The sequence below is a fragment of the Labrus mixtus genome, chromosome 2 (genome assembly GCF_963584025.1).
Source record: "Labrus mixtus chromosome 2, fLabMix1.1, whole genome shotgun sequence".
Taxonomy (NCBI): Eukaryota; Metazoa; Chordata; class Actinopteri; order Labriformes; family Labridae; genus Labrus; species Labrus mixtus.
In genome coordinates this window covers 26356990-26367823 of record NC_083613.1, presented here as the reverse complement: position 1 = coordinate 26367823, position 10834 = coordinate 26356990, and positions in this window count along the sequence as shown.

Here is a 10834-nt window from a genome sequence, read left to right as displayed (position 1 = left end):
TCTGAACTGGATCCAGTTGATTTTTACAAGTATACACAAGTGCAGGCTGAAGCTGAAGGCTAAATGAAAACAACAGTTTTTCTGCTGTCAGTCACAGATCTAAAACTCATCCAAGAAATACTGTGCACATACTGCACAAGTATTGTGACAGCTGGAGGTTTCTTTGGAAAGATCAGGGCATTCTGAATGTTAATAAATGTTTAGCCAAGATATTAAAGTATGCTCATCAGTCAACATAAATCAAATGCAACACGATTCTCATGCCAGCAGTCTGAACTGTAGGTGAGGTGGCATCAAGGACAGGTCGTAAACTCAATGAGAGGTCAACGAAATGGAAAAAGGACAGGCGCGTATTCATTTTTAATCATGCAATGCTTAAATCCCACAGACAAAAATTAAATATACAAAATGAGTTTGAAATACTTTGCATTGTGAGTGATTCGGTTGCTGTATATAGCTGTTATTGAACAATCAAACATCTAGGACCAAATTCAAACTACAAATTGATATATTTGAAATCTCTTGGAATACGATTGTTACATGGAAATAGAGGGTGCTGGGGCACTGGTATTGAGCCCCATGTATTGAGGCTATAGCCCTCCAAGCGGGCGGTCCAGGTTCAAATCCAGCCTGTGGCTCCTTCTTTCACATGCCATTCCCCACTCTCTCTTCCCGATTCCCTACTCTATCCACGGTCCTGTTTCTCAATTAAAGGCACAAAAAGCCCAAAAAGAAATCTTAAAAAAATAAATAGAGGGTGCTTTTATGTGCTTTATCTGGCTGTTATCTTTATTTTAAAAAGAGTTGAGATATATATGCACACAAAAAGAGGTAGCTGTCTTGAATGGTGACTTTGTACGGCCACTGCAATAAAGTGTAAAAAAGAAAATAAATAAAGGGTTAATGGTTGATCAAAACGTACACATCCACATATCAGCAATATTAATACCAGGGAAGGTGCTTCTCTCATTACTGGGTTCATAAATAAAAAGACAAATGGGTCCACTACACTTGTAGATTACAATACATTACATGACAAAGAATCCTTCTTGGCCATGTTTGAATAGAAATGTATTTCACAAAACCCCGAATCAAATCAAAAATGATACAGGTAATTTATTCAGTGCATGACGCACCAGTCCAGATTCATCAACTTTAGTTTGGTGTGGGACTGGGATTGCATTATTAAACAAGTTCTGTCAATTAAATAGCCATGTAAAATTCACTTTTTTTAAACAGTCCTAACATAGAACACTCAAGAGCCGTGACCAGTAGCCATTCAAAATAGGGATATATATATATATTTGCACAATTGTAAAACTGTTGATGCTGTTGTTCAGATTTTTGTCTAAGTTTTGATTTTAAATGCAACAGAGAGTTTTCAGTTATATATTACTGCGGTACAGTGTGTTCGTTTTTGTTGTGTAAACACAAACCTGTCGACTTGCCCATGCACATATAGGCTCCTGTATATGTGAAAGCCAGACGTAGAGGACTGGGTAAACCTGCGGTTTGAACATTTACAGTCTGTGTTCTCAGTTCAACCCAGTCCAGATTGCAACACAAGTGCAGACTGAAGCTGACACTTAAAAAATGTTGGGTTTGTTTGTTTTTCTTTAACCGTCAATCAAGGATCCAAAACGTATCCAAGAAATACTGTAAATATCGCAGCGGTTGGATGACCTGACGTGTGTCTGAAACGCTACAGTGGAAAACAAGAATGTAAGAACAGCTGTCAATTCAAAAAAGACATTTTTATTTATACATGTTTTCTTGTCAAAAGTCAAAGACTGAGGGTTCTATATGATATATAATTTGCCTGAAAGCAGCATAAGCTGTGGGTCAGACAAGGTCATACCGTTGTTGAATGGTCAATGATTATAGACAGATGCATTCAGTCATTTTTATTTATAGCTTTGATGCTTAAATCCACAAGACAGAAATCTGAATGAAGGTTACTTGTTGTTGTACAGAATACTGTCAAGCTGCATTGTGTCTAATGTATGCCTATAGAAACAATAATGTGTAAAAAACAATTTTTACATATGAAAAATATTTAGGTATATCTCAAACCTACTTTAATCCCCAAAATAAAATAAAAAAAGAATTCCACTGCAGTAAATGATTATGATTTAATAATCAGCTGGGTTGGTCCAAATTCTAAAAAAAACTCAGCTTGTTTAGCTGTAACACTTAATAAAAAACTTACAAAGTTGATCAGAACATAACACCCACATAGCAGCAATATTTTATCCAGGGAAGGTGCTTTACACATCACATTTCTGACATGTTTGAGTCAATACTGGGTTCATAAATGAGGAGACAAATGGTGCCACTACACCTATAGAGTAAAATAAATGATTCTTGTATAAATTATACAATTATTCCACCTGTGGCATGTTTGGAAGAAAAGTAAACTTTTAAACCCTCAAAAATAAAGAAAGATTAAATAGACAATTATTCAGTGCATGATTCCTTTTATCCATCAACCTCAGCCTGCTGTCCGGCAGGATTTACTTTTTTTTTTTAAATTTTAGTATTATATATATAATATATTATTATTTAGTTATGTATTTTTGGAGTTTTATGCCTTTATGCCAGAGGTTTAGTTGATAGAGTAGGAAATTGGTTAGAGAGAGTGGGGAATGACATGCTGGAAAGGAGCCACAGGTCGAGGAGCCAATAATTGCATTTCTAAACAATTTGTAACAATTTAACAATTTAAACAATTTCTGAAATGAGTGAATAGACAAACAAACTGGAAAACAAGATTACATTCAGAGTGATCGGCTGTGCAAAGAGCACTGGTTTTTTTAGACTGAAAATTATTTGTGAGACTGTCGACACAGTTCACAATTTTGCAGCCGAGAGTTTTCGCTGCATTGCTATGTATGGTAAAATGAGTCAAAAGGCTGAGTCATGGTAAAAAGTACACTGGCACAGACTTCACTGATGAAGCAAACAGTCAGGTATTACCGGCTCAACACTCATCCCCGTCTTAAGCTGTGTTGATCCTGGGATGGGATGTGTGAGTGAATATTACCCTGACATGTCGTCAGCATCCCGCCACCGGTGTCTCCACCTCAACAAGCAGATAATTACAGGTTCTACATTAAAGTGTATCATATATACAGTATATATATATTCATTCTTTGCATTTGTTTTACTGATCTTGATATAAAAAAGAGAGCTGAACAACACTTTTCGCTGAATGATGTCATATACAAAGCAAAAAAAATGTAAGAAGCTAAGAAAAATAAACAACAGTGTGGAAAAATTACTGATCTAACACTGAAATGTGAAAGCATGCGAACAAAACAACTGAATTATTATTAAAGCCATGAGCTACAAAAACGGTGTGAACACGGCTTTAACATGATGAAATACAACAAAAATATATACATTATAGTAAACAGAGAGAGAGAGAGAGCGAGAGAGAGAGAGAGAGAGAGAGAGAGAGAGAGAGAGATGCCTTGATATCACTGATCGCTCTTTCTACTGAAGGAGAATGAAAGTACAATATTTCTCTCTGCTCTTCCTGCTCTCAGATCAGAACAGTTCACCCGCTGTCTCCTCGCGGGATGGTTGTCAGAAGATCTGCAGTCTGCGGGGCCGCTGTGGTTGTTGTAGTTTGGGTTGATGTGGTGGTTGGTTGTGTAGCTGGAGGAGGAAACAGACCAGGAAACAGTTCCCACAAAAGGAGGGAAATCCCTGGAGGAAGTGGCTGGGGCTGGGGCTGGACCCCCTGTAGGAGGACATAACGAACACAATAAAGCATTTAAAAATGTGATTAAAATAATTATTATTCTATTCAAAGTTTAGTTGATGAAGGATAAGTTTATGGTCATGTTTTACCTCGTTAGACTCACTGCTGCTACTGCTGCTACTAGAATCACAATTCTGCAACAAACCATCAAATCAAATTAGATACATTTTTTTAAGTATAAGCTGTTAGTCAGACAAACACCATAAAAAAAGAGCAAGAAGAGTGTCTGTATTAATTGTACTTACAGCTACAGGAGAGCAGATCAAGAGGAACATCGTCAGCAGAAAAAACTTCATCCTGCACTATAAACTGAAATTCAAATCCCTCAGTCGTCAGAGCTGCCTGTGTTCCACAGCGGAGGACGGGTGTGAACAACTTAGTAATGAATAACACATTAAGCTTGTGTTCACTACCTTCACTCTGGCCCCTGAAGGAAACTCCATTAGCTTTTAAATATTATACAGCCTCCGTGTGCGCACATTGCTCTCACACTTTAAAGGTGTGTTACTTCATGTCAGATGTGGTCAGTGTCATGGCAGCCTCCGGAGACAAAACCACAAAATGCGTAAACACGATTTCATTACCCGACCAGACAGACATTTTGTAACATTAAGGGCCCACATCCTGTTTAAAAATCCTGATGGACTTAAAGTATTTTCTGACACATGCTGAGCTAAGTCAACTGCTAAGCCCACTTTGTACAGCTGATCACACACACCTGGACAGTGGATTACAGTTATATTTCGGAAGAAGAAAAAAAAGATTGTCAACGTTGGGGAGGACTGACATGCTGTTGGAGTGTCTGTACTTGTGAAATTGTAATACCTGTTGCCAAGAGCTATGTTTGCCCCTGCGAAACAATCCTTGCCCCATTCTTTCCAAAAACTGTCATCATCTTGTTTGCTCAGGGTGGACCCCTTTTATTAACTTTATAGCCCTCTTCAAAGTTTACAACCTGTTGCAATTGTCACCCTGAGAATTTATCACAGACTATGAAGAGTCATAAAAGTGTTTATTTCCCAATGATGGGCAACAGGATGACAATGAATGTGAAACTTTGGTAAGTACAAGCTGAGAAATTCAGTGTGTGTGTGTGTGTGTGTGTGTGTGTGTGAAAAATCTATGTCAAAATGTGTGCCTGAAAACACTATAGCTCTACCTTTATTGGCTTCGCTTGTAATTTCATGTTATTGTGGGTGTCATGGCTCTCTCACTCTGGCTCCCTCCTGATTGAGGTTCATTCCTTTCACCTGCTCTCACCTGCACACCAGCTCTCCATCTCCTCATCAACTCAGCAGTATATATACCCCGGCTCTCCATTCACTCACCGCCAGATCGTTGTATCAACTACTGCGGTAGACTACGGCTCAGGCTAAGTTAAGACTTTGAAAAATCTTAGAAATTAATCGTTTGTGCTTGTTTTGGTTTTTGAGATTCATCCTGTTTTTTCCTTTGCTTCAGGATCACCATTCACCCACCTGCCTTCCTGCTCAGCCATCTGCCTCAACCTGCTCTCTGGACTCAAGACTGCTCAGCCACACTCACACCCCAACTCTGGTCTGGTCAGCCTTCACCCCCTTCACTCTGCTAACCTCCAGACTAACCTTCAACCCATCTTCATCTCCATTTGTCACAATAAACCTCATTACCAATCAACCCCTCTGTTTATGTGTCCTGCATCTGGGTCCTAAATTCACTGGTCGTAACAGTGGGTGAAAGTTTGAACATTTGATATTCTAATCAGTCTGTAAGAGGTGATAACCTGGCACTCAACCCCCCCCCCCATACACAAGAACTTATCATCTACTTCAGAAAAATGCAGGATGCCCACTGAACACTCCACATAAATTCAGAGACAGTAGAGAGAATTTTCAGTTTCAGGATCCTGGACACCCACATCTCAGACAATTTCACATGGAACCATCAAACAGTGGCTCTAAGTCTAACTCAGAAATGTCAATATGTCACAATAGCTGCTGGCGTCCTTGTGGTGCTCCATTGAGAGTACCAGTATATTGACACTCAAGATCCTGCTGTGGTATAGCAGCAGCTCTTTGGCTGACAGGATGGCCCTGAAGAGGGTCATCAACACAGCTCAGAAAATCACAAACACATATTCACCCGCCCTGGATGACATGTACACCTGCTATGGAAGACACCCTCCATCCTTAAGGACTCATTTCACCCTGCCTACCTGTTTGACCCCCCTGCCCTCAGGAGAGCATAACAGATGCATCAAAGACATACAAACAGTTTATAGCCCAAAGCCAACACCAACAATGCACTACAGAACACTGCACCAAAAGCACAATGGACACTTTTTGTACAATACTCTGAACTTTTTTGTGCAAAATCCAAGTGATATATATTAGAGTGTATATTAGAGTGCAATGTTGTTATCTGATTATCTGATTCTATTTTAGCTCCATGTGCAGTGCAACAGAATTTGTAAATACCAGTAAAATGACATTAAACACATTATTTCTCTTGTATTCTATTACATACTACACACTGAGCGTAGTAAACAGTGTAGATCACCCCAGAGATTCATGCAGTTCATTGTAATAAATTGTTGAAATAAATCTAAGGCATGAATACAAAAACGTTGTGCTAATCAGCTGATTAAGGGCTATGTTACTTTCACTTTCCATAGGAAAAAAGGGGGAGTTGAGCATATGATTGCAAACTGCTTATTACAGCAAACGGAAAGTAAACCTGATGAAGGCATTGTGATGTCACTCATGGGAGGTAAAAAAAAAAAAAAGACTACAAGGAGGGCGAGAAGGAAGTGGACAGTCAGACTGAGTTATGTTTATACTATACAGTAGGTCTACTTTAAACCACATCAGTGGCCCAAAATGCGTAATGTTTGCAATGACAGTAGGAAACCTCCCTAGGGGGGCCACATCTGACAGCACTCACTCATATAATAGTAAATAAATGACGCTCATCTAGCCCTAAATATGGGGAAAAGACATTTTAATAACATAACTTCCACAAGAAAATGTGTTGGTGTCAGAGTATTTATACCGTAATGGGGATGAACGTTATTTGGAGGGGCCCCCTGTGAATTTTTGCCTTGGGCCCAAACAGACTTCATAATCGCCACTGCTTCTGTCATGTGCTCTGTAACTCTGGCTAACTTAGCTAGCTACTGCTAACAGGAAACTGAAAGCTAGCAGGAGCTGAGAGGTCTTTTTCCTTGATAGCATATAATAAATCAGCTTTACCTTAAAGAATTCAACTCAAGTAGTGCTACAGCTTCCATGCTGATGCGGGATGCTTTTTGATGGACTTTGATTCTAGTTGCTGTTAGACACTTTTTGTATACATTTCATTTGTTGTCATTTCTTTTTAGGTATCTTTAAAACCAGGTTCAATCAAACAGCCCTATGAGGTCACCAATACAGCATGTAGATCCAGAATAAGAGGTTTCTCACAACTTTAGGGATGTTTTTGGTGAGAAAAGTCTAAGAGACACTAAAGTATAAATCATAAAACAGAGGAGTTTGCCTTCAGGGACAAAAGTGATACGTATCAGGAAAACATCTGATCATCAACCTGGAGACAAGCTGCTCATAAAAAAAAGTGTCTCAGTTTTATGTCGTTGACATTTCAGAAGTTACCATACGTCTGACATCTGATAATAAAACTGGGAATGTTGTTGTTTACAATCATGGTACACAGCCAAGCTGTACACTAAACTTTCTAAGCTTGAATTTATGTGGAAACCCCAAAGGTGCAAAAGATATGTGAAGCACCCTGTTTATTGGTGTTTGTTATATTCAGTATTTCTTTGCTAAAACAACCAATTGAAATGACAATGATGGGTTTTAATCCCTTACGTAATGTTGAGGCAAGATTACATCCCTGTTGGAAAAACGATCTTATCTCCGGACACAAAATTCAACATAACACCAGACACAGCTGCTGTCAGGGAGCAGAGGAGCAATGTGGCATCAGAAAAGATTTCATGCATTGGGAGATATACTCCGTATTTAAAACAGAGCGCATCAGTGCATTGACTTGTTCATAATAAAACTTTATTTTGAAATAAACCCAGTGTTAAAATGCTGTGCATGTATCCAAGAAATCCAACTAAATCAACTGGATAAAAGAATGTAACATGACTTCACCTGATGAATGAAAGTCAAAGACAAACTAGAGTTGATACTTTCCAAACATGTTTGTGACGGTACGTCTGTGACACTTGAAACTTGTTACTGTGAAATTGCACGTTTGTGATAGACGTTTATTTCCTGCAGTAGACATTCTTGTCTTTGCTTTGGAGCTTTGGTGTGGTTGCAGTTGCCTTTAGTGGATGCTTGGTGGCAGTATTGTTTTCCTCATGCAGCTATGTGACGATCAGACAGATCATTGTGCACAGTTACACAATGTCAAAACATTACATGGGAGGTAAATTAAATAACTAAACCAGTTTGTTTGTTAATTATCTAGCCTTCGGACATTAACACATACAGTTTATACATTTTTAGGAGCGCTGCATGGGTCCTCAATCAAGCTGAACAGCAAACATTGTGCTCTTTGTGGAGGGCGGGAAGGAACGATGAAAACAGTCCATGTGTTTGTCACTTAAGTGAAAAAAGTTCTCTGACGAGTATCATAGGCAAACAAAGAGAAATCCAATGTACTCTGTTGTGTTCGTGGCTATAGGTAAAGTAAAAACAAATTGTGGCAGACCAACGCGTTTCAGCTCATCAGAGCCTTCACCAGGGTGCAAAGGTCATGGAAGGACGTCATTATATATAGCAACTTGAATCAACCGGAAATGATTTAAACAATAGTGTAAAACAAAAGCACAGAATATGTGAAATGACTGTTGTAAAAGATAAAACAGAAAAAGTTTTTAAAGAAAAATACGTACCCACTAAAAGAAAGGAAGCATTCCCACAATTTGAACAGTGATTGAAAGAAAGAACAAAGATATACAGGTGAGGTAACATACAGTGTCAAAGTGAGTCTCATGTGGCTCTCCAGTACTTTCAAACTTCACAGTGGTAGGTCTAGGTGGATGTAATGACTCATTCAGTCTTAGAAATGTTGTCTCTGACCACAATCCAGGCAGCAATTACAGAGCCACCACAACGTATTGTGAAAATAAGTTAGTACTAAGTTAGTATCCTGCCTTGTGACAAGCTTCTTCTACAGTATATCAAGGTAAAACAACACTACTGCTAAACCAACATGTGCCCTCCTCAAATATATGTTCCTCCTTTTTTTTAATTAAATAACTTAAAAAACTTCTGACTTGCTCAAAACTATCAAAATTTCCGTAATTTCTCCTTCTATGTTTTCTTTAAAGGAGTGATGAGGAGTGTGGTGGTGGTGGAAAATCTCCTGAATGTTCTTGACAGTGCAGGTGAGTTATCTGCTCTCACTTGAAGCTGTGATAAAAGATAGAGAGAGGGAGAGATATCACCCCTACGAGATCACAAAATCAATGTACACCAACAATTGCGTAAGCTCTTGTCAGGTCGGCATCGGGAGACTTTGCCTTTTTTTTTTTTTTTTTTACACAATTTTAAGAGTACAGAATAAGGATGTGTTTAATAGGCTCTCTGGTGACGCCTGTGGAGATTCTGAGGGAAAATCAAAATGGAAAAAAGCAAACCACAGAAAATTAAAATAATGATGTATTATTATATTATAATGATAATAATAAAAAAATGAATGAATAAGTAACATCAGGTTATAGCAATGATTATTATATTCTTCCACAACATCATCATTCGCATCATCATTGTTGTTGTCACCACCATCATCATCACTACCAGCAACAACAAATATTATAATGCCAATGGAGATGGGGGGTGTGCCACAAACCCTCCCATAGAAAAACCTTAATTCAGAGCCTCACAGAGAGCCGGGCTCTAATTGACTATGCACGCATATGAAGTGGTAGAGGACCCGCGCTTCACATATTTTTTAGAAGTCCTCAAGTCTTGTGACAATGTGCAGATAAGCACAAATAACAGCTGCGCCCTCTGTTGCAGTAACAACAGATGTCTCTGCGAGCAAGGAGGGTTCAACAGAGCTCGCCATTTTGAAGTTAATATGACTCACTTTTCAAAGTTGGAAAACTTTCAATCAGTTGAGGTGCCATAAACGTATAATATTGAGTTAACACAACATTTTCATAGACTTGAAGTAAAACTAAAGATAAGATAAAGATAAACTTTATTGATCCCCCATGGGGGAAATTTTGATCTTATCTTTATCTTTAAGTAAAACTAACTTCAAATGTTATGTTATTATGACTTTTTGTTTTTACAGTGTGCGCTCTCTGACAGCTAAAGTTTAGTAGGAGCATGTTGTGGTTTAGCTTGGTGCTTCAATCTTGTGGGAGAATGAGGTGCACAAAGACTGCACCTCATTGTTATATTGTTGCTGTTTGACATGAGCAGGGAAAAATAAAGTAGGTATTTGAGACAGTTACGCTCACGGCTGAATGATCATCGGCCTGTGTGTTTGTTTACAACGCACAACGTTCTCCCAGGATGCTACTGTGTTGACGTTAGCGTATCCTCTCCCGCTTGCTGTCGGCTGTTTCACATAAAGTAACGAGTGCTTTTAAGTGTCAGTTACTGAAACGGCGTTATTGAATCTGGAAAGTAACTAGGTACATTACTAGTTACTGCAAATAGCAGTGGTATTATAGTACATGCTACTTAGTTACTCATAACACTGATCATAACTACTCTTGATATTGTTAAAGGCATGCCCATCTTGGTGTGGTCTCACGAGGTATTAGTGGGTGTGCATGTGTATGACCCATCCAACCATCACATGAAGTTGGGCCACTCAGTTTAATTCCAAACTGAAATAACAAAACCCATCAATCAAAACATGCATGAGCACTGAAAATAAACACCTGATTGGGGAAAGGAGAAGAAAAAACGCAGGAGAGCAAAGATCTCCTCACCAGAGTTTGAGACCTCCTCTGCACCCTGCCGCTCTTCTCCAACAAGCAGAGGGAGGAGGGGGAGCAGAGAGAGACCAGGCCACACGTAACACTTCTTTATTGTATAGCTCTCCTGAATCATAAAG